The sequence below is a fragment of the Pieris brassicae genome, chromosome 4 (assembly GCF_905147105.1).
Source record: "Pieris brassicae chromosome 4, ilPieBrab1.1, whole genome shotgun sequence".
NCBI lineage: Eukaryota > Metazoa > Arthropoda > Insecta > Lepidoptera > Pieridae > Pieris > Pieris brassicae.
The window spans coordinates 3,691,728-3,717,325 of record NC_059668.1 but is presented as its reverse complement, the minus strand read 5'-3'; the positions used below and the strand labels follow the sequence as shown (position 1 = coordinate 3,717,325).

The 25,598-nt window shown below is 31.3% G+C and overlaps 1 protein-coding gene across 2 annotated transcripts in view; it reads right to left on the bottom strand.

The window, feature by feature from the left end:
• Window positions 1–23,628, bottom strand: part of LOC123708263 (homeotic protein antennapedia) — a 146,100-nt gene extending 122,472 nt beyond the window's left edge. For both annotated transcript variants that reach the window (XM_045658894.1, XM_045658892.1), the window contains exon 1: window positions 23,217–23,628. The gene's annotated coding sequence lies outside the window, so the exon portion shown is untranslated. The remainder of the gene's footprint in view (window positions 1–23,216) is intronic.
• Window positions 23,629–25,598: the final 1,970 nt, after the last annotated feature.

Sequence of the window (25,598 nt, the reverse complement as noted above, 5' to 3'; positions counted from 1 at the left end):
TTTTATTTGATATTATGCAGTACATAATTTTAAATAATCCAAATTCATTAAATATAGTATTCTTTAGGATTTGGATACTGTAACCGACTCGGAGTGAAAAAATTACGTACTTATAAACATTTCCTTAATTGAATAAATTTATATCAATCATTTATATCAATTAACACCATATTGTATGTTCTATTTGATAATGTAGATGGCATTACAATGAAATAATTATATATCTGTAATGAACTACAAATGCAGTTGTTAAAAATTATTTAATAAACGAAAATGACAAATTAACAAGAAATCATCATATAGAAATACGTCATCTTTTAATTAGTTAAAAATTTACGAAATATATAACGATATGGCATGACTGGTTAGCAAATATATAAATTAATTTATTAAAGCGAGGAAAACTCCAAATTTTAACGACTTTGAAGTACCTTAGAGCTCGGAAGTTAGCTTTATTTTGCTATCTTTCACTTTAGAAGGACCAAATGAGTGATATTTAGCTAACTTCAGACTGTAGACTTATGAACTAAATCTCTTAATATCTATACAAACTAGTTATACGCAGATCGTGTACGCGTGGTAGATGTATGGGCCAAGGGAATAGACGGGATGAGGAGGGATAAATTATTGCTTTCTACAACTATGTGTCTGCGCCATGTGTTATGTTAGACACTGTTTTAAGTTCCCGCTTGATATATGCGTGGGGATTGTATTTGGATCAATATATTAAGGATACCGCGAATAAATAGCTTTTGTTAGAATCCCTACAGACGTCATTTGTATATTTTTATAAGGTAAACCATAGGTTATTTTCATAGTAAAGTAATTTCATACGTCATAGCTAAAGTAAATTGTTTTTCTTAGATTGTTTAAAAAATTAAGGAATTATGTGTATATTTAAGTTATAAAAAATTGATATTGTTGACGTAATTGTTGTGTAGTTTTCTAGACTAGGACGTAAAAATTAGGAAAATTATTCCATATATTTAAATTTTCTATTAAAATATTTTTAATAGGAATAGGTGCTGCTTTGAGTGCTCATTAATTTTATTAGAATGTGAAAGTAATAAGTACCTACTTACAACAATGACTTAGAAAATTAGAGTCGTAATGTACTTGACAAGGAGCCAAAATCCCATCGTGTCCCGAAGTCCATGCGTGCCAGATTTTATTAGAATACACATTGTTACACGTTATATGTATTGCGTTTTAAGTGATGTTAAAAATAAATGTTAATAGTAGTACTATTAAAATATGTGCAATGGTTGATTTAAAACTTCATTAAATGTGTTTCAGTAAAAAATATGACGCGTTAAAAAGGCACAGAATCTATAATTCCAGAATTCCACCTAAGCTTTATTTTATTTAAAACATCAAATATAGTTAGTAAGTATATTTAAATTTAGACGATCCCATGAATATATCTTTGAAATAATAATTATACATTTAAATGCGAGAGTATAAACAAATATAAAATAAATGTTTCAATAAAGCGATAAGAAGCTACAGTAGCTAAAACGATTGCCCTTTAAAAATTAAGAATGTTATCCTAACAATAAAAAAAATTAAGGATATTTGCTATGCATGACCACTCCTTTAAAACATAATATAATTTGATTATATAATATGAACCATATCAATTTAAACTAGTTAATGCACTATTTGTGTTATGTGTTTTTCGTGTCTAAGGCAGCGGAAAACTTCCCACTTACCTCAAAAAAGTTTTAATACACAAGTGCCCTTAAATGAACTTCCACAAAGTTATGCGAACGAAAAATTATGCAGCTTTTAGATTAAAATATGTTTGTACATACTTCTGGGATATACTTAGGTACATTTCCTAATTTATTTGGGGTATGAATACATCCCCAATAGGGGTAGGTACACATTTCGCTCTCATTGATAACTATTTAAAACAAGACCTTTGGTAACACAGTTTACGATTTGTGTCTAAGAAATATTATTCTGATTTCTCCACGATTTTCTCAAATCATTCGTCTATATTAAGTTTGTTCAGTATTTTATAAGTCTATTATCAATACTAAGATTCAAACGTCCGTATTAGCACGGTAATTGTGAAACGAGATGAAACAAAAATACTCGAATCAAAATAGCTGTTATTAGATGTAAGACGTTAAAATCTAAAATAAATCGAGCATTACTAATCCCTTGATATGTTTAAAGATTTCATCACAAATCTAATTACAGAAAAGCAATTTAGTGAAACAATGCACTCAGAGAAAAATGTGTAATAGAAAATGCGTCGAAAATAAAACAATAAATTAGTGGGGCGTTGATTCACTGGCGAATAAACGTCTGGCAAGGCGATAAAATTATTTCATATAATGTTGTTCATGAATTACTGTGACTCAGATACTCATAGTTATTAAATATTATGAAAACTTGTATGTCTTCGTCTTGATTCCTGGTACAAGAGTAAACACTCCCGCATTTAAATCTATAATTTTCATGTCATTTTTTTAATGTCTCTAAATTTACATTTACTGCCGGTTCTCAAATCGATTCCGTAGAACTGGTATGTTTTTCACAACACTTTACAATCTACTTGTAGCTTCACCTGCTGTTTTAGATAAAATAGAGCGTAGCGGAAATCTGGAATAGTTGTTATTTTTTTTCTTTACAATATTTAATCAATTCGAATCATATGAAAAGGAAAATTAATTAACGATCTTTTCCTTCAATCATTTGATACAAACAATTTAATATATATGTTTAGAACAGGTGATATAAAATCATCACACTATAAAGTAACCTGATATGTCTTATAAAATTATATCATAGCATAGTTCTACAATGTGACAAAAAGAAGAAATCAAAATGGTAATTTAATACCCTTAAATAAGCTATTAAAGCCTTGTATAAACTAACCATATACAACTCACTTAATCAGATAGGTTTTCAAAAATTGCTATTATCATATATTTTCGAAAAAAATAATCAAAATACTCTGAAACTAACCGCCATTTTCATCCCCTTTTAAGTCGCACATTTCTCAAGATTGGGGCTCAAATCGTTCTCGATATACACCCCTGTCCATAACACGCGAAACGAATACGATAACGTCAAAAAAAGATAGAAAGTAATATAAATAGACTTGCTCCCCATTTATCTAATAATATAAGTAACAGTTTATTTGAAAGAACACTTGATATTATTAATAAATGGTATGTGCATTACAAAATCGTTTTATTGTGTGCCAGTGTAAAAATTTCAGCATTTCAAATACTAGATTCGCGCCAATAGATGGCGCAAATAAAGAAGCATTTACTAGACTCTATTTTTAAAACGATATCGTGTTTTGTGAACTTCATAGAAAAATCTGATTATAATTGCTGCCCTTAAACGTCAAAAAGCGAAATATTGTTATAAATACCTGTTTATCCGTTGATTTATTTATTTAAGTATGTAGTTATATAGACACAATATATGGCATGTGTTATCTAAAATATATTATGTGTACTTATATGGACTAAATTAAAAAAAAAGACTTTCAAGAACATTTGGCTAAGACAAAATCTATAGATACCATAAGTATACATTTAAATATTTAGTAGGCACCTAATATCAAATATTATCTGATAACAATCATAAATACACAGTAATTGTGATAATGAATTAATAACTATTATATTTACTTTAAAATAATTAACCACAATAAACTTCATACCGAAATACCTACAGTGTACTGTAAGTTCTAATGCGTATGATATTAGTACTAATTTATAAGTATAAAACATTTTACGCCAAATAAAATAAAATAAAATTGAAAATTATACATAAATAGATTTCACGAAAACAGACTTCAGAACAGGACATTTCAAGTGGGAACATTAAAATCACATTAGTACCTCTGAGGGGTCCACAAATTTATCTCGTTTAAAAAAAATTATACATAAAAACATTTATTTATTATCTCATTTGGTTGATGGTGCAAAAGAAATTACATGGAAGAGATAATGAAGTACCTTCTTATTTGACTGAACTTTCTTCTTAGTGATATGACTACAAATTAAGGCTTTTATGAATATTTTTAAGTATAGCTTAGCGCAACATTCAATTGTATAAGAAATAATTCAACTATTTTTGGTGCGATAGTGTAAGAATATGAAAAAGGATGCCTGTAATCTATATTTCTTCATGTAAATATAAATAAATACACAATATTTTCAATTTTCTTTTAATAATAACAATAAAAAATTAAAACAAATTTAAAAAGTTGGGTCTCTGTGGCAGTGTACCTTTAACGCTAGCAGGCTGGCATTTACTCATTGTATTGCAATACTTATTCGTTGAGCGAGAGAAGCACCAGCTCTGGGGTCACCAGTACTATCTACCAGACGCCAACTTAAATGTAATTGAACTCCGCGGCCCAAGAGACCCTACTTCAAAAAATATATTATTTTAAATATAATCCAGTTTTCAAACCCATATGAATGAATAAATAACATTTTATTTCAAACAAAATTAAAACTTAATTCACACATTTTTCGTGTCCATAAATATATTAGCACTTCATCGGTTTGGCAAAAGCTGGTCGTAGACAGGCTCGCAATTTGCCTCACGAAGGCATGTTTAATATTAGAAGTCCTGATTTATGTCCTGCCCCCATAATGAAGTGTCTCCACTACAAATGTGCGCGCACTAATTCACTACCGACTATTAGACGCGAGGTATGGATATATTGGAATACCGCATCGGCGAAAAGTATTTGAAAACCGACTTGTACAGATACTATACAGTTTATTAAAACTAAATGCTATTAAAAATAGCCGGAACTATTACTACTTATACGTATTATATCGTTCTAACGATTTTGATAGTTGAACTAATAATGCTAAGAAAAAATACGGTTATAATACCGTAACTTGTAGCATACCTTTAGTCTTCACACATAAACACTACTTTTAGCGACGATTGCCACAGTACAATGTTGTAAATGAATTCATATAGGTTTCAAAGTGATTTTTGTTAGATCTAACTGATTTTTCAAAATAATGATATTTATTATTTAAGATTTTAAGGCTTCCTGCAAGGGCTGGGTTGCTCAGTAGCCGGGCATGTTACAGCTGTGTTAAAAAAGCAAATCATACCTTTAAAAGGTTCTAAATTGTGAAAATACACTCATTACCTACCGACTGCTACAGCAACAAAACGACTGGCTTGAAAACTTAGATACAATTATATCGTGTATTTATTATTGATGGCTTCGTTCCAAATTTTATTTGTTTTATCTCCCAGTTGAACTAAGGCGGTAATTGTTTATGTAAAGTTAATTTACGGCAGTGTATCTCACACCCCAGTAACCTTGGACGTAATTTATCTTATACACCTCAAATGTTTTGTTCTAAATAAAACGGAATTTAGTTATTTAAGTAAACATTAGAAGCCTTATAAATGTTGTCTAATCTTTGAAAAGAAATCATTGTACCACAAAGAACGGTTCGGTGGCCGTCGATACACGATCTTATACTAGAATAATAACTCCTGAGTACATACCTCGTTACAATATCTTCTTACCAGGAAGAAAAGCACACAATATTATCAGCCGTAATGATTTGGAGACATTCTTTTAGTTTGGGAACAAAGATAGGTTAGACTGATGCTAATACCTTGCCTCACGATATTTCTCAAAAACGCACTAAACACTCACTATAAAGTTCTAAATAGTGGACGTAACTATTATCAATTATAATTAACAAAAAGTGTATATCAAAATAAAAACGTGTCTAACTTAACCCGAGTAAATCTCAACAACAACTAATAAATGTGACGATCGGCCGAGAAAAAAATATTTGGGATCTGTGTCTTTGATAGCTGTGATACTTTTGACATTCAACACCTATTGTCTTCAGTCACCATGACCACGCATGCTGTAATGCACGCGAAACGTCGGAAAAATTTAAATTTAAAATTATGTAAATAATTATAAGTTTATAATAATACAAATAGCTTTAATCCGGTTAAAAAATATTTTCTTTCAATGAAATTATGTATTCCGAACAATTCGTTCAATATAAAAGATGAACCTATACCATGAATAATGACGACAAACGTTTTGGAAGTATGATTATACATACCTAACAAAAATAACTATAAACGATAATATATATACATAATTTTACAATTGTTTTTTTGTCCAATTTGTGGTGAGCTATACCATTATAGGATGGATTTATCCGCACCGCCTCGATTGTTGGAAATCTTCCATAGTCCGCTAGACTTGGCATTTCCTTTTGCGAATTAGCTAGCTGAGAGTTCTTCCCAAAAAGATAGATACGACTTCCAGGTAAATTAAACAAGATAGCTTAGTCTATACTTATCAGCCAACCTTACATAATAGCGTTAAAGAGGGACTAATTCCAAACAACTTTGTCTTAATCTATTTAAAAAATATGTTTAACGTTGCCAGCATCCAATACAAAGGCCGCTGGCCGTTGGAGGAGTAATAAATTAGCGGGAAAGCTGCGCTAGGATTTCCCTCGGGTTTATTCTCACTGAAGAGCGCTACACCTAATCCAAAAAGCCTTATTATGCTACCCTTAATACAGCGACTCAAGACTACTTGAAAATTTTCTCGGGAATAAACGCTTTGAGTTGCTTTTTGAAAGTTTTATCATTGTTTCGACCTATACTTTATAATAATTTAAGCTGATGATATTTTATTACGTAACTTTAGTAGCATAGCAACTAGTTACTGTTCTGAAAAAATGTTTTTTCTAGGCAGTTACATTCTGGATCTCCAAGCATTAGCCCATATCGATTAACCGCTAAACCACGGTCGCCATGTAATGGTACTAAATTACCGGGAGAGATAACTAATATCGACAACATTTGGGGTACATTCTCATCGAATTAAAGTAAAAATTTATAATTTCTATACTCACCAATCATGTTCCTACAATCAAATCTTGCGAGATAATGAATTTTCCCATAAAATTAAGCACAGTGATGTACCAAACGGTTTAGATATTTTATGCATGAAGTCAATAAATATTAATGTCTACGTATCGACAGTGCTACAGCTAATACATTATCAAGCCAAAGCGTTATCTACATACGTCGACATTTGTCCGTTATTACCAGTTCTTCGAAGTACCCGGTTACCAATTTCTCCAATTTAAATTGTCTATGAGTACCGCTCGACTGAAGTCAGCCGGCGCATTCCGGGGCTATCGGCAACGCGGGCGCAGCCGAGACAGGGACAGATACATTGACAAAATCACGCGAGAAAAGGACATAGCACTAACGCGACAGGCATTTGTTTTTTAAATAATCGAGCCAGGAATGAAGATAGGCAGCGGACAATTCGAGGCATTTTATCGCGCTGCCAACCCTAGCGGACACAGTGGCCATTTAATTTGTTTCCTTATGAGTCACGTTAAAATGAATTTCGACTAAATGTCGTGATAATTGCTTCGCTCGATTGTTAAATTCCTATCAATTTAACTCCTTGTCAGTATTGTATTTAACTGTTGCGAGATAAAAATAAGTCACAACACACGTCGAGACAACTTGCTTTTACAGTAAAATATGCAGTGATTAATTGCGACGAAAAACTTCGTCGTTTCGCAACGAATAATATGGTAGTAGAGACATATTTTGCTTAATGTCTTATTGACACAAAACGTTTGATTATTGGAAACTAAGACTTTTATGCATAAGCTGAACATATGTCTAAGAAAACTATCACGATATAAAGCATAAGCTCTTATTAAATCTGGAGGATATATACAAAGGTTAACGCAACTATTTCTTAGCCGTTCATTTCGCAAAGAGGTCTGTGTACTAAGATCATACATCACCAGTTATGATGTTTCAAACTGAGACATTAAAAAATTACTGTACAACCCTTTAGAAACAAGTGAAGGAAGGCACCCACTAATATTTCTATCACAAGTCTATCTTAAGCGTGTGGCGACACCTTTTATCGCGCGGTTATTTTCGTTGTGTTTGTCTGTTTTGCTTGAATATTGCGCTCGTAAATTATATTGTAGAGAGATTTGTTTCCATAGTTCTGCGGCTGCTATACATCACCGTTTGCCGGATGTTAGTTTATGTTGACGACCGCTTTGTATTCGGCGATTTTGTGCCTGTCACAGTGGACAGACGGGACAATTGTCGTTTATATATTATTATGGAGTTATTTTGCGTAGTTTTAAATACTGGCAGTGGTGATAAGTAAAAATATAACAGCTTAGTCTTCTGGTTATGATATCATCTGTAATATGAAATAAATATGATACGAACAAATATTCTCTCTCATTTATTCACATTCAAATTATCACGAAACTAACAAGGACAAAACTATAAAATAAGTCTTAACATGGTTTTTTGTTTCAAATATTGTAGTTCATGTAAGTGAATTAGTAATTTTGAGTGTTAAAGCTATTTTTCTTAGGTATATTATCTGTGTCATAAAAGTTATTAAATAAAATATTTAGGAGAACATGGCTCTAATATTGTAAGAAATTAAATAATATTTCCTTGATCATTATTAAAAATATGAATTGCGAATAAATTTTATGACGGATCAATCTTAGAAACTTATTGATAGAACTTTATAGGCCAAAGAATCAGTTTGTGCGGTAAGCATATTCGATCACAAATATATAGAGTTGTTAATGCATTTCCAGCTAAATAAAAGGAAGTTTAGACGGCCAACACGTTTATTTATAACAACACTTTGTTCGTTCTTAATATATAAATTGAATCAATTTATCTATTTCAAGTTTGAAGTTTGAAGATTTATTGACTTAATTTCAATATTTATAGCATTAACTATAGTGTTTAATATTCTGTAAGTACTTTAAACGGGGTTAAATTTAAAAACAAAGGGATTAAATAGTAAAACGGAAGACATTACTAAGCATGACTTTGTACTGGATCGTGATTGGTCATTGATTGATAGTGTTGTCTGTGATTGGTCGAAAGATGTATTTGACTAAAAATAACAAACGATTTTGTTTACATACTAAAACCATGCATATTTTTTTATTAATTTGCTTTACACAATTAGATCATTACGTTAATGAGCATATTTAAGGCGCCTTGATATGAGAAGATCAGCCAAGAAAGTTAGCAACATTTTCATTAAAATATATACATTTTGGCAGCTCCATGTTTATCCATTGAGTTTATACGACTGCGTAATGTTTTACGGTATGGGCCGAGACAATAATGGCTTGCTCATAACATTACTCGTCCTCGGTCTCTGTACCACGATACGATTTCGCTTTAAACGGTTCGGTTTGCCTCGAGGGAACTCTTGGATTTTCCGACTGTTTACGAGTATTGCACATGTTAAGTGATAACTTGGTACGGGGATTTCATGAGTGAAGTTTGCAGTAAACATCATACTTATTTGAATGCAATAGTGGCGTAAATTAATAAACGTCTTAATTTTATTAACAATGTTCCTCTTTCAACTGCTTTTTATCATTTTTAAGCTCTTATGTTAAATAATTTATTTACAGATCAAATCTAACGATATTTTAATTAATTATTGCGTCGAATTAGATAATAACATATGTCTTGAGTATTGAACCTGCGTCAAAAGTCAAAAGGTTAACGAACATTGACCATTTTGAATTACGTATATATATGGAAATTATAATACATGAAACTAAGCGAAATATCTATCATACTTCATTCAGTTGCCGCTCCAAATTTACATAGAATAAGGCTGCGCACGCGTCTAATTAAATGTAAATGTATAAATCATAGTCGACTTTATGTCATTCTGATGTGACTGCGAACGAAGACGGACGCTCTCTCTTTTATTGCTATTAATCTTAATCACTTCAAAAATACCACATAAAACATATAGCAACGAGGACCATATATGTACGCATCATTATTATTTTAATAACTACTTACGAATGTAATAGACAATATTTATGGAAGATATATTTTCTACAACATATTTATAATAATAAATTACTAAACAATCAAATAATGACTTTATTTAGTAGTAATTATGATAAGAAGTTCAAGTGAGTATTATAAATACCAGTTGCCCTCGCGAACTTCGTTTCGCCTTAATAAGTTTTTTATTAGATTACCTGTTTAGTACCTATATACCAACATATGGAATATTTTACTATGCTAGATAGACTCTTCGCTTTTCCGGAACAAACACGTAAGTACTTAATGAAAATAAATTTTCAATTGTTTGTAAATATTTTCTACATCTAATATAGTTTTATTACTTTTATAATAATGTTGGCATTTTATTTGATATAAAAGCACGTGTTTATTACAAGTGTAACTATAATCAAAATAACTAATGACTATTTTTAACTGAACTTTTTAATTTTATTACCATAAAATAAATGCTCAACATAAATATTCAATACAGTTTAGAAATCTAAAAAGTTTAAACCTGTTACTGACGGAGAATGGGCGCGTGCAATGAAACAGCTACACGCTTGATTGATGGGTTAAAGGCAACCGAGCACAAATTAAAAAACAATTCAACGACACGTCACGGCATCGTGAAATCTTCAATTATACCATAATGAATAAATACTTCAAGTATTAACGGTTTAAATTAAAAACGAAATCTGGATTCTCAGGTATCAATGAGGTCTAGGCTGAAGTTAGGTATTATTTAATTTATTATACATTAACTTATTGTGATATAAACTTGAAGTATTGAGGAATTAAATGATAAAAGCGGTATTTTCTATAAACGTGTGAGTTTTCATCAAGTCGAATCGGAGTCTAACCGTAATTTATACTTTATTATAAAAACATCCTGGTCTTGGTTGATTAGACAATTTCAACATTGTAATGTTTATTCTAAGAATTTTATTTATACAAATGTATGAGAATGAAAAATGGTATTTTCATAGAAGCTCGTTAACGCGTCTAGTCATATAATATATGTTGAATCATTGTTTATGAGATGAATCATGATAAAACTAGCTTGGTCAGTTAACATTAAAATTCCTAACAAAATGTCACGTAGGACGATTCCAAATTTGGTATTGTCCTTTTTAAATCTCTGCGTGGATTTACATATTTCGTTGTACATTTTTCACAAAATTGATTCTAAGTTTCCAAAGTGTAAATCGGAAGACGATCGAACATAATTCTATTTTAATTAAAAAATCTAACAATTTAACATTATATGCAAAAATGTGAAGACAATTTCGTACTATTATTTTTTAGTTAGTAGGTTAATTACTTGTGCAGTATCGAAATTCGAATGATTGTCTTTCACATTTAAAGTATGAAAATTACGTATAATAATTGAATTAAAAAATACAGATATAATCTCATTAGGAGTTCATGAGCCATTAATATACTACATACCAGGAGGTACTTAAGTGTAGTCAGACCGGCGTGAACAATTTTAGCTGCCGGAGTAATTAATTAGGTGGTCCAATGTGATGGGGAGATTTATAGAGGCGAAGATCGCTCGCAATCTTGAGCTATTTTGTTGCTAACTTCACACACCAAGGGAGATTTTTAAATTTAATTCCTATACTAATATTGACGAAATATTTAATTCCTAACTTCAGTGTAAACATTACAATGGGATGACATTATCGTTATAACAATGATAGAAATATTGGTTGATTTCGTTACTTAAATCAGTTTCATACAGAAGCTTAGAATTTAATAGCTGGTAATGATTGTACTACTTAATCAAAATATGTTATAATGTAATTGCGACATTGTATATAAATTTTGAGACATTAGAAAGATTACCTATGTAAATAAAATTGTAATAACAAAATAGCAACAGAATAAAAAAGAGCTTTTTTGACATTTCAAATAGGTATATATTTAATTACTTTGGAATTTCTAGTCATAATTAATTAACATTAATTATGTGTTGATGAATACAAGTTTTTGTTTGCCAATTCCTCCTATTTAATTTATTTGTATTTACAATGTGTATAACGTGAAGTCTAACTTCTCCTGATTTATCATACCGGGATTTTTTCCGCGGTTATCTTTATTGATACTCTTTACTATTTTATATATGATAGGGAGTCAAATGAGCCAACGGAGAGGCCATATAAGGCACCAGCCCAAAGACACCCATGACAGTATGTCGGTCGTGTAAATTGGTAATATTTCATATTTTCAGGCCAACCGGGTTTTCAAACTGAGACTGAGAAAGTTTCTAAATAGTATTGTTTTTTGTTAAAATAGCTTTAACACATTAAGAAAAACATTAAAGCTATGTATTATTATTAAAAACTTATAATTATTTACATAATTCTAAATTTTATATTTTTTCCCGACGTTTCGCGTGCTTTTCAGCGTGCGTGGTCACGGTGACTGAAAACAAAAGGTTTTTGCAAAACCCGTCATCTTTTATTCTTTTGATGTTTTAGTCGATACCAACTTCGGGGCAGATAAAACAACTTTCTCTGCAGCTGTGATACTTTTGACATTTAACATATTTTGTTTTCAGTCACCGTGACCACGCACGCTGAAAAGCACGCGAAAGGTCGGGAAAAAATTTAAAATTTAGAATTATGTAAATGATTATAAGTTTTTAATAATAATACATAGCTTCAATCCGTTCAAAAAGTGTTTTTCTTAACGTTTCTAAATGCTAACAACTAAATATAGATATATATATATATATATAAATAACACATATATCTCATAGTTTGACTCCAATTATAACCTGCATGCAATATGTTTATTCTCAAAGAGCGAGGTCAAAGGCTTGTTCTAGGTTCAATGGTTGTCTGATGCCTATATAGATAGCGTGCGCAGAGATACTTCAATTTGTGCCAATTCAACGTTTTAGTCCAAGAAATTTACTACGTATTAAGTGTTTTTAAATATAACCATGGATCGCACTGCGCAAGCCTGTATAGTAAAATTTTCGGATACCAGACAGTTCCTGTATCTAAAATTTTATGTAATGTAGACTTATGTAAGAGCGACCGTAAATGATTATTTTTAATTATACAGATCAAGGTCCTCATAGATTCAAGTTCCAGACCACCTATATTAATAAATCAGCATGAGCCGCTTATTATGTGCCCGTACTATCCGCACCTTGCTATAACAAAAACTTGAAACAATTAAGGAAACAAGGTATTAGCGTAAGCGCAATTTATCAGTTATTGAAAAGGAGACATTAATACTATAGCCGGAGAGATTAATTTCATTCGTAATAGAATGTTATTGATAGCGATATGAGACGGCATGTGGCATTCCGAGTCGGGTTTCTTCGTTGTACTCAATTTTCATAGAATTACTGGCGTTTTTCCGACACCTTTCAATTGCGTGTTGCAAATTCTAGAAAGTGATGTACTTATAGTTTTTTTAATTGGCTATGGTATTTTAAACGGTACCTTTTTACTTCTAAGATGATAACAATAATTAAAATACTTGATAGTGTTGACATTCAAGAGGGATTCGTTAAGATGTTTTGTAATACAAAGGTGTTTACTTTAGTTCAACTAAGAAATAGTTACAGCTTCTTAATTAAATGTGTAGATATCTGTATTTTTACCAGTTGTAAAGAACATATATTACCTACTTTATTATCTAAAAGTTAAAATACCGGGAAGAAGGTTTTCTTACATTTATTAACTCCTACATAAACAATTTTTAACTTAAGTTAAACAGAACGTCGAAGTTAAAATCCCAAGAACAAATTTAATAATATTCCTTCAAAGCCTCAACGGTAAATAGTCCGCAAATGTTACAAAGTAAAGGCATAAATATAAGAGGGTTTGCGCAGACGACGCTCTAACAATTCGAAGCGAGATTCTTCAAGTTAAGACGTATTCACAAGTTTTGCAGGTGCGGTCTCTGCGAGTAGATTTCAATTAAACTCATAAGCTTATACTAATTAAACAGTTAAAATTAAGTCTGAAATTTCTTTTGACTTTCTTATGATATTTGTAACACATTGTTCATAGCATAGCAACCAATTATCTTATATACTTCAAAAAGAAAACGAATTAACATAACAATTAATTAACTAAATGTCTAGTTACAATACTGTGTTGATACAATTATGTACAGATTAAAACCGTTAATCCTAGTTTTTTAAAATAGGTATTTTAATATTACGGAAATAATAAATTGGAATTAATTTAATAACGAAAATAACTTTCCGCATTAATTCGATTATAACGCGATGTAACCTATCTAAATAGAATACATAGTGTGTTGAGTTCACAAGAGCTGCTTTTTATGTTACTATTTATAAGATATAGATATATATATATATATATATACGTTTTTAATTGTAGAATTATCGGTGTGGGTATAATTGTATTTCTATGGTATTAGTAACAGTAACATCATTAGATGGGAAGTTTGAGAAATGCAAACAACTCTATATTAATAGTTGATCTGTATATTTCTTCTAACAGTTCCATATTTTAATAATAAAAGGCGTATAGATGATTATGTCATTGCCATAAAATCGCCTAAATCGAAACGACTTAATAAAGTTGGCCTCTAACAATACTGTAATAATTCAACTTTTATACCTACACAAATTCCTTGTCTACTGGTTTTATAACTGGACAGAACGAAATACTTATAACATCTTTGCATACATCGACTACTTACGTCATTATTAATTAGTGGATTTGGAACAAGTCATATAATTATTGTTAGCTTTGATTCTAAACAACAATAACTGCATTAATAAACTTAGGATTGTAATTTCAACCTAGCGGCCTTATTTCTATAAATGAGATTATTATTACGGTCAACGTCAACGTATATAAACACGTAGGAAAACTCGAAATGATTTGTATGGTTACTGCAAAGTATTTGGTGAATACAAATAACTATTTTGTAATTACATATACTAAAATTACTTACAAATAAATAAATTTTTGAGTTATTTTTAAACCCGTACAATCTGGTCGCGACTCTCATCCTTGACGTTGTAGGTTCAAACTCCGGCTGTTCGCCAATAGAATTTCTGTATATGTGCGCATTCAACATTCGCTTGAACAGTGAAGGAAAACATCGTGAGGAAACCAGCTTGCCCTAGACCCTAAACTCGACTGCGTGTGTCAGGCACCCCTGTGCCTGATCACCTAATTACCTATTGAATTGACAAATAATCATGAAACAAATACAGAAATCTACAGCCCAGACCTTAAAACGTTGCAGCACCACTGGCTTGTGTTTTTAGTAGGGCAGTACAAACTGTTAATAATAATCCCATCATGTCGAACCTTGGCTACGTTTACGTTGCCCTTAAAGCAATAGCTAACCAAGCAATTAATTACAAAGCCATTTAAGTTTTATCAAATGCTTATATAAGCGTAGATAATACTTATAACGCATCTAGGTCATTAACACTTTCACAAGTGTTTCACACGATTTTCATGTTCCCACGCGTTACGGAGGGAGGCTTAAAAGTGAATTGAGGAATCCTTAACTCACGTAAGTCGTTTAGAGGTTACTAGGCTTGCTCAAGACCGGTTTGTCACATGGCCCTGTCCACGTGCGGCCTCCACAATATAATATATATACGAAAGGACCGGAGCTTATACCATTGAAAACGAAAACGCTAACGGTCTCCGGAAAAGTAGTATTTAATTAATTCTGTATTCTTAGTAAAAAAGAGTTGAATAGGAGATGAGAAAGATACTAAATAATTGTTTACATAAGGCTGGTACTTTTAATAAAGAAATCCGTAAAGATTCTTTAAAGGGAAAATTTTGATAGGGTATCATCATGTATCATTCTCAGCTAATAGCTTCCTAGTGATCTATAGAGTTTTATGGAATTTATTATTATTAAAATATACGACCTGATCAGGTTCACACAACATACCTATAGGTTAAACATAAAACATTAAGTAGAATTATTCGTATTATTAAACTGTAATATAACTTACATTGTATTGTTTGTATTTTAAATTGTAATACAAATATAACTTAACCGTTAAAAATCTAATTCTATTGTTTAGACAAAGGTAAATAAACTCATTAACCACTAATTTCACATCATATTAAAGTATTTAGAAACATAAGTTAAGGTTTAAGAAAGATGGAGGCACGCACGCGGGCTTCTACTCCCAAACCTCCCCAAAAGTTATGCCATTACTCAAGTGAACGCGACTCTTCAGTAATTTTGAAATATTACAATTTTCAACTCATACCACAGCTTCGACGGACTAAAACTTCTTTATTACATAAAAATAGAAAGTTCTGTATTGAAATTCTCTGTAAATAATTTCAAGTTTTCTGTACGATACTAAATTCTTTATAAATGTTAAGTTTATTAAGCAAATATATAAATAATTGATACAAAATAAGATAAAAAAATTATAGATTTAAGTACATTGATGTGCCTTGCATGAGTAAAGTATGTAAAGTATGAACATAAAGAATGCAATAAAGATTTGACTTTGACATTGACATTTTTAAAGTATGGTCGATGGTAAAATACCTAGTCCACATTTGCTTATAGTATCAATAAATGAGAAACTATAATAGAAATGATACATTTAGAATTTCAAGTTGTACACTTTTGTTAAAAAAATCAAGTTATTTATTTTCTACACGTATTGTTTTATTGCTTTTTGAGATTGTAATAAACGTGCATAAATGGAATATTAAAATAAAAATGTTGTCCCGTTGCAAAGAATTATAAAAGGCATCAGATTACAATAGAAACGGGAGCTATTAAATTATTTTTAAAACAAAAGAACATCTTCACACTTTATAAAGAATAATCAAACAACAAAAGCGTGTTTTAAAATATTAGCATATGTTCATTTGTGATGTAACTGTTACGCAAAACAAAACCATAGCATACTGTAAATCAACAAAAAACTCCAAAAAATTGCATTCTTTCGCCTATTGTAATGTTAAATAGCAAAAATGCAAATCAACAAGACCCGTTATGTTTACGAATTTCTTTGAAGGCACGCTTAAAAAATAACACTCAAATTCAACAATAGAAACAAATCGTTAGGGGTCGTGAGAAAGAATTGCACAAGATCGCACAATGTGGAATTAGACAATACCAATTCACCTGACTAAATGAGCAGGTAACCAATTATTATGCTAATGGATTTGACAATGTATTAATATTTTGAAGAAATGCGGTCAAAAGACGAACAACACCTTGTCGTAATTTATTGGTCTCTTTGGGCGGTTTCAAACAAAAGTTCGTTTCCGTGTTCTTTATCAAAGACGCTATCGGTTGACAAGCAAAATTTACTGCTTTTTCGAATCGTGATGAATAAAAAACGTAAAACCAACAGTGTACTTATGTTAATCACATTACAGTACGCGAAACCAGCTATTGGACAGATGCGGTGAGGTTTATAACTGCTAATAGAGTTTATGGCTTTTTGATTGACATTAATGTTCTCTTGATTCAGCCGTTTACGACCACCTCATTCATTACCGAAGTGTGAGGTCAAAACATCTTTAAATCAAACGAAATGATTAAGTGACTGATCATTGCCCTAATTTATATAATCGGGTATATATCATTGTTTACATAAATCAACAATACTCGTCATTCTTATCATAATTATGATGTCAGTTCGTTTAAATAAGTTTTAAGTATAAATGCATATACACGAGAAGTGTAATCGAAATAAATAAATTATTCCGAATGGCAATTCCGATTAATTAAGTGCAGTTTTCTTTTTTTAAATTGACTCAATGAATTTATTTAAAATGATTGGTATTTAAGAATTTGATGTGTTATACTATTTATATGTATTAGGTATTAATAAAATATGCTAAACTGTAATTATGGCTGACCTTTACAAATTAAGTAATAAGATTAATATCAAAAACGTTGAATTGGATGTTATGGTATGCAGAACATCAAACAACGGAAACTTGTGTACCCCGGCCACGTGTTGCGCCACGGCCGCTATCATCTCCTCTATGCTTTATTTAATTATAATGGGTAAAATTCAGGGTAAACGCCGTGGTAGAAAGAACATGGCTTGGAATCATAGCAAGGGAGAGGCTCGAGAAGAAGATGCATGTAATAACGAAAGGTATGTAGCGGTTATACTCAGCCAGAATAATTTATAACGTACGATAATTATGCGGATTTCAAGCTAAAGTGTACTTTACGATCCGGTTTACGGTTCTTCGGGATATCTAGCGATAAGCCATTTTGCGTTTTGTTACCGAACCGGTGAGATGGATTCACGGCAACCAGTTATACAAATACATGTCTATGGAAAGATTGAACTGCAATTTGTCTCCAATGACGTGTTTTAAGATTATGATCGTACTTATTTTTCAGCAACAGATGTCTTTTGTTATGCGGGAGGTAATATTCACCTGGTACTTGAGAATTCGCTTCGAATTAACTTTTTGTTACGATTAAACACTCTGCCATGTAAAAAGCTAGGCGATTATGAGTGATGGCATGAAATTATTTAGATACCAATTTAATGAGCTTCGAATATAAATATCCAATTAAAAAACGGATATATGAGATATAGTATATTGTAGGCTAATGTATGGAAATATATATACCCAAGATAATGCATCTGTATAATTAATATATTCGGTAGTAGGCTGATCTGTTAAATAAAGCGTTGTTAAGCGCCTATATTATATCTAATCCGCATCCAAATCACTATTTTTAAATAAAGAACTTAATATTTTATTTATTTTTCGTAAAATTTATGTTCACCATAACTGTCATGTACTTAAGATAATTTGTAAATTATACTATAGAAAATGCAATTATGATACTTTAATAAATAAATTTTATTTTCCTGTGCCAAATTAGAGATAACTTTTAATCAATAATAAAATTGTAAATAATTCAGGACATTCATTTAAAACGATTTATAATCGGGTCTATAAAATTCTTTGACTTTCTTTATAATATGCGAAAAAAGAAAATAAATAGGTGATAAATAAACATGAATTATAATAAAATTCGTCTGGCAGATGTGTTGTTGCCAATACGGCAATAACGGGTGTACACCGCAAAAACTGTGGTATTGCTGAGACCACTCATTAACTTATTAAGATGATAATTTATTACTCCAAGGGAGACAATTTCACGATCGATACAGAGTCCTTTTAACACTACGGGTTTTTGTTGTGAAAAAACGTGCAATGATCCTTTTCCTCCTATCAAAGACAATTAATGTCAAACGTTCTTCACTATGTTTATTTATTTTATATATGAAAAATCCTAAATGAATAAACGTTTTGATTGTGATAAAATGGGAACGATATTCAATTAAATAAAAGTAATAAGTTTTAAGTTTTAGATTAGTACTGTATTCGTATCGAGACTATCTAAGCAAGTAGGCGATCAGTCTAACACACGTCTTTTAGTGTCTAAGGCATGCTGGATTCTTTACAATTACCTTCTTCCTTCTTTACTATTCTCGCTCGTACGGTATAGAATTTATCCCTACAATCAAATGCGCATATAAATAGAGCATTGGGGAAGCCGTGAATCAAATACAGGACTTCAGTGGCCAGTACTGCTCAACCCTACGTTAAAAACGCTGAGGATCACAAAGTAAATAACTGAAATCATTTAATAGGAGAGAGTTAATAATATAGCCTACAGTGTAATATTTCTCATAAAAAACTTAAGTAGAAAATGCAGTGGCATTTCACTTCCGGTAGCCATAAACTACAAGGTGATGAGTTCGCAGCTTTATTACCACAAAAAGGCATAATTAAATTCAAATATGATTCCACAACATTGTTTTTAGCTGTATTGGCGATAGGATCCGAGTACAAAATGGAATAAATCAATGAATGGCTTGAAGAGGTGAATATATTCAAGGCATTTTGCCCTAAATACCTATTCGCTATTTAGATCTTTGAAACATTGTAGGAACCTGTTATACAATTCTCTAGTTAACCAATGACAAAAAATATTTCTACAGTAATGCTCTAGATACAATTAAATACTTGAAATACGTGGTACTTTGTAGAATAAATAGTTGTTAAATAATTAAAAAATAATGATTGTGGCCTGCATTTTTGTATGGAATTTCATTGAAAATATATTTACGTATTTGAAATATGCTTGACACGAGATGAAGCAGAATAATAAGAACAGATTGAGATCTGACCAGTTATGTGAAATAAGACAAATATGGCGGCGCATGCGCTGAATATAAAATTTATTTATAATCAACGTAATATGTTTTATGCGATAAGTGAATATGGAAAATTGTTTTGCATAGTTTTTATTTTCTTTATTCTCCTGACGTCATTTTTTACCAAAATTTATAGTAATTGATACACCAGTTTACCTTGTGTAACTCTATTAGCAAGATCGTCGTATGTTATTTTGAAATAAATAAATAAAACGTAGAATTTTTTTTTAAAACTGAACAGGAAAGCAAAATAAGCCAACTTAAATTTAAATTTCGAACGTGCCAATTTAGAAAACTAATCCCAAAATAATGACATTTGGCGCAGAGTTGTAAGTTAGGGGAGCGTCTTATCAATTCAATATGGCGACTAAAGCATGATGGCCGCCATTTTAAATTAGAATATTTGTAATTAATTTATCATTATTATAACGTAAGCAATTTTTTACCATATTAATATTTTATTTTATTATTCTTTGGATTAAAAATAATTGTTACATAAGTTTATTAATGCGTGAAGTGTCGCACTGAAACTTTATAATATGTAGTTATATTATATTATTATGTAGAAAGAGTTTTGGTGGTAAAAGGTAAGTTTTATTTAAACTATATATTAGGTAAATAAGATTTTTATAACTAGAACTTTAACTGCGTTACGCTAAATCATTATTGTCTAAATGTTGTTAATGCGATTTGGTAGGTAGGTTACACGATGTAAGAAATTATTTTATAATACGAAATATAAATAGCCATTTAAAAAAAGCATTATTATGGCTTAAAATATAATTTATAATTATGACCTATACCTTGACAATCTTGAAGATTATATAATATAATAATGACAATTACGTCTTAGCGGACAAAAGGTCTACCGAGCTAATTTAACAAGGGATATTTTTTCTATGAAAAACGATACGTGAGTATTTGTATATCATTGAAACCCATTTAAATTCTTCTATTAACTTGCTTATATGGAACCTAATCATAATGATATTAACTATAGATACTTTGTTGTTCACTTACGAGAACTAAATTGCGCGCGCACAATCTACAAATACATTTATTTAACAGCATTTTATTATAAATATTGTTGAGGACAGTTTTTAGTAAAACAAAAAAAAACGAATGTAAAATACATTCGTTATTTTTTTTTAATGTTTTTTTTTATTTTTTAAACGTTATCTAGACTTCCAAAAGGTTACTAAGAGTTCTAATATAAAATATATGACATGAGCGATGATAAATGGCAATAAAATAAATGAGACAAGGTATCAACTTTTCCATTATACCCTACATAGTACTTGGACAAGTTTTTATAGATCCAACTCTGCTACAAGATTTTCCATAATAAGAACCTTAATTAGGTATCCATCACTTCCATAAACTACAGGAATTTATGTTGCAATGTTTTTGGTTATTATGTTCCTAAATGACCAGTAATTTGGTAATTTAATTTTGTAGAAATATTACCGTAATTTTATATTACCTCAAGATCTGTACAATGGTACAATGTGATTGACACTTAATTTATGGATTGCAACGATCAATTTAAGAACTATTTTTTTGAATAATGCTTTGCGAATGTTGGGCTAGTCAAATAATTTGATTTTACAACAAACAGTTTGTCTTTGTGTCAGTATAATCCTACTAATACGGGTAGCTAAAGTAATTTTAGTTCTTTAACAAAACATTAACGTATCCAAATAAATTAACGAAAGGCTCTAAACACATTAAACCTTATCATAGAGGTACAATTTAAATATAAATTAGATTTGTACAGAAAAGTAATTCTTTCTTATCATTCAATTTTAGTTAATGGGTGCAAACAGATACAAGGTAATTAATTTTTAAAACCTGATGCGATGTCACCTGACAATTTCTATTGGTTTATTTCCTACCTAAAATTTATTACCAGTAACCCGTTTTGTAATTGGCTATCTTAATTATGATAACTTTGGATAGAAACACTATTATGTTGAGCATATAAGCAAATTCAAAGGATAAAAATGAGGCACAATTTTTAATGTGGTGTAATTAAAAAAAAACTGTTTTTTATCTTTAGGATAAATTATTTCGGTAAAGTTATCTATTAGATATATAGTTGAATTGGTAATTTATCTAACCCAGAAATCGTTTTGAAAAATAAATAATAGTATAATAGTATGTTGAAAGGTACTGTATATAGATTGAAGCCATAGTAAATCAATAAAAAACGCCTTTTTCTAATACCTTTACGAACATCATAAAAACCTTAAGGCCACTATGAATATAGAAAAATATAGATTATAGAGATATATTCATTAATTTAACGAAATCTCATATTTAATATATTATCTATAAACCAATGTATTTGGTTATATAGTTCGTATATTAAAGAAAAAAATATTAATTTAATAAACTATCGTGTCATTCCATTAATTTCTCACTACAATAATTTTAGTACAATTCCTTCGAACTCCCGCCAGTTCTCAATTAACTTGAACTTGAGCCAAAGTCGGCTCTATTATAAAATCTTAAGGATGATTCTTGTTTGGCTCTATACCTTTTTAGGTTACATCCAAATTGAAGTCATACAATTCAATATTAAGATGTTAAATGCGGCCACAATTGAATTTTTCTCTGTGTAACTTAAGTAATATTAGATAAATATATTAATTTCTAGAATTTTACGTCTCTATAAACCTTTTTAGATAATTTATAATAGTTTTCGTTTATATAGGCGTACTTGAAATAATTACACATTTACTCAACGGATAATTTTATTGATATTTATTGGTTTCGACTCGTGATGGAACATTTCGACTCACTTTAAATGACTCTCCCTAGCTGTTGGGAAATTAGATTGATATATTTACAATTATTGGCTGGCATACAAATAGTTGTTTTAAAATCTTAATACTTTGTTTTCGATAAAACATCTCATTCATCCGTGACTCATACAATTCTCTCAACGTAGGGCTATTTATTGCTCGCGCTCCGAAACTATTGCGCCGTTAAAATCATTTAGAACAGTGCTAAACGTAACGGCGACCCCGCGCAAAAGTTTGTTTTGCAAACAAAAGTCGAATGCGACCCTTTGCTCCACGCTAAACCAAGTTGGGAGCTATAAATCGGCAATAAAGCTTACCTTAAGCGGAGCGGCCGCCGTCCGCCGTCGGCAAACGGGCAAGCGGCATCCCGCTCGCTAATAACTTCTTCACAAACTCACAGTTCTAAAGAGTTCTAAGTTCTGGGTTTCACTCTGTCAAGTCACGTGTCAGCGTTTTATCGAAGGCATGAGCGCAATACGTAATGTGTGAGGCGCACGTGGTTGAGCGGCCGTCAGGTGCGAGAAGTGGTTGTTTATGGCGCGTCGAGTTACGCAACGCGTAGTCGCCGAGGCGCGCGTCAGTTGAGTGTGCCGACCGATGCTTTACGAGCGACGGCGCACCCCCGCCTAGCGACGCGGCGCCGCACTAAATCTGCGACCAACAGAAAAGGACACACCACCCTCCGTTAATCCAGCACCATTGATGTCCGAGAGACAACGTTAATCGGCCCGATTAATTGAACGGTCCGTCCGCGATAGAAATGTACCGGCAGTGGCCGTAGCACGGGCGATCCCAGTGCGGCGTCGCGTCGTAAAGTTTCTTCGTGTATCGTTCGATGCACCAGACGTTGATAACTAATATGCTCGATATGAAAAGGGCTCTACTTTGTATTCGTTCAAATAATAAAGAGTCTCCTCAAAGTTCTTGTTTCAGATAAGACTTAAGTAAGGCATCATTTACCCTCTTATTATCAGAAGTTTCATACATTTCTTTACATACACTTCGACTAAAGCTCGGTCCTCTCACAGATGTATCTACCAACTCACTATTTGTATCCTAGCAGGTTAATTGAATATGAGAGTGGCATAAACCAAGGTAGAAAGAAAATTCGTTTGTCAAGTTGGGTCAAAAATGCCTCTCGAACGAACAAAGCTTTTCCTAGTTGCTTCTATTCGCCAATCTTATGTCACTGTATTTACACAATGTATTAAGTACGATATTTGAATGAAGAAATAATTACGTAAAACCAAGACAGGTATATGTACCATGTAATATAAGTATACTAGCTTCTATATAGTTATATTCTAGAATCTATAAGGAAGGGAATGTCCTGAAATAAATAATACTTAAATTAAAAGCATTATTTGAACAATGTGTTATTTGAATATTTATAATAAAGGTGAAAGGTCACTTCCACGACTTTTATATGAACACGTAGGAGGAGGATTTTTATAAACAGGTTCAAAATTTTACTGTACTGTGAATTACAGGACCTGTGAAGAGCAGTTACATTAACATTGCTACATTTTCATAACTTTTAGTTTACATAACGATTTTGGCTACTAGAGTTTAGTCTAAGATAATTTAATTTTTTTTAGTATGAATACGGAAGATCTTTTGTTTCACAGTCCTTTTTGGAATAACTACGTATCAAAGCAACTCACCTCGTTAAAAAAGACATTAGTATTAAGTTCACAACTGATTTATTTTACTTTTATAAAATGCGTACGAATTTCTGAAGTGGTTTTACCATATAAAGTTAAACGTAAAAAGCTACTACATAAGTTTTGTTTATTTTCTACTATATAACATTGGAGAGGAACTGTATTTTAACTTGTTTAAGTTAAGATCTACCTACAGATAAAGATTATCTAATATGGCTAGCAAAACAGAATTAGTAGAAATTGTTTCAAAGTAACAAATATTTAAATCGCGCTGTTAGGTTAAGTAACAAAATACATACTTCAAATACCTATATATATTTATCATATAATAACACTTATATTATTGTTTTATTTTAGGAATAAAGCGCGTTACTTGTACAATATACTATACGTATAAAATGCCAGGTTAACATTTCAAGGATCGCTTAAATGTCATTGCTTGTGGCGGCGTCCATGCGGCGTGTTGCCTTCCTCCTTAAAATATGACGAGGGGCCGATGGCTGGCCATGCGTCATACTCGTGAACGGGAGCTACTTGTGGTGACTGGTCGGACTTGAATTCGTGTATGCTAGTTAATTCGACTATATATTTGCGTGTCATTCCCACGAGAATGTAAGTGCATGCTCCTATTTCACCATGCCTCCTTCTGATAGAGGAATTGTTTTTAATTTATTTTATTAGTATCAATTACTTAAGATGTCATTTAGAACATGGTGTAATGGTTGGAGCTCCTTATTTAAACATTGTGTAAAACAAAAAACTTGGCGATTAAAAAGAGTTGTGGAGAGTTTATTACCAGTTCTTCTCTTCCGTGCTAAGCCCCTGATTTGAGAACTGGCAGTAAATGTTATATTAGAAGCATTTCATACATATTACTTTTTTGACGTTCATAAGTGTACATAGTGTTACCCATATGAATAAATGATTTTGAATACTTACAATAAGCTTACTAGACTTTATAAATATAAAGACTATACTCTCTAAGCGGACGAGCTTGCGAGGAGAGGCTCCGGAATGCTGCCTGCTGGCCCGTAA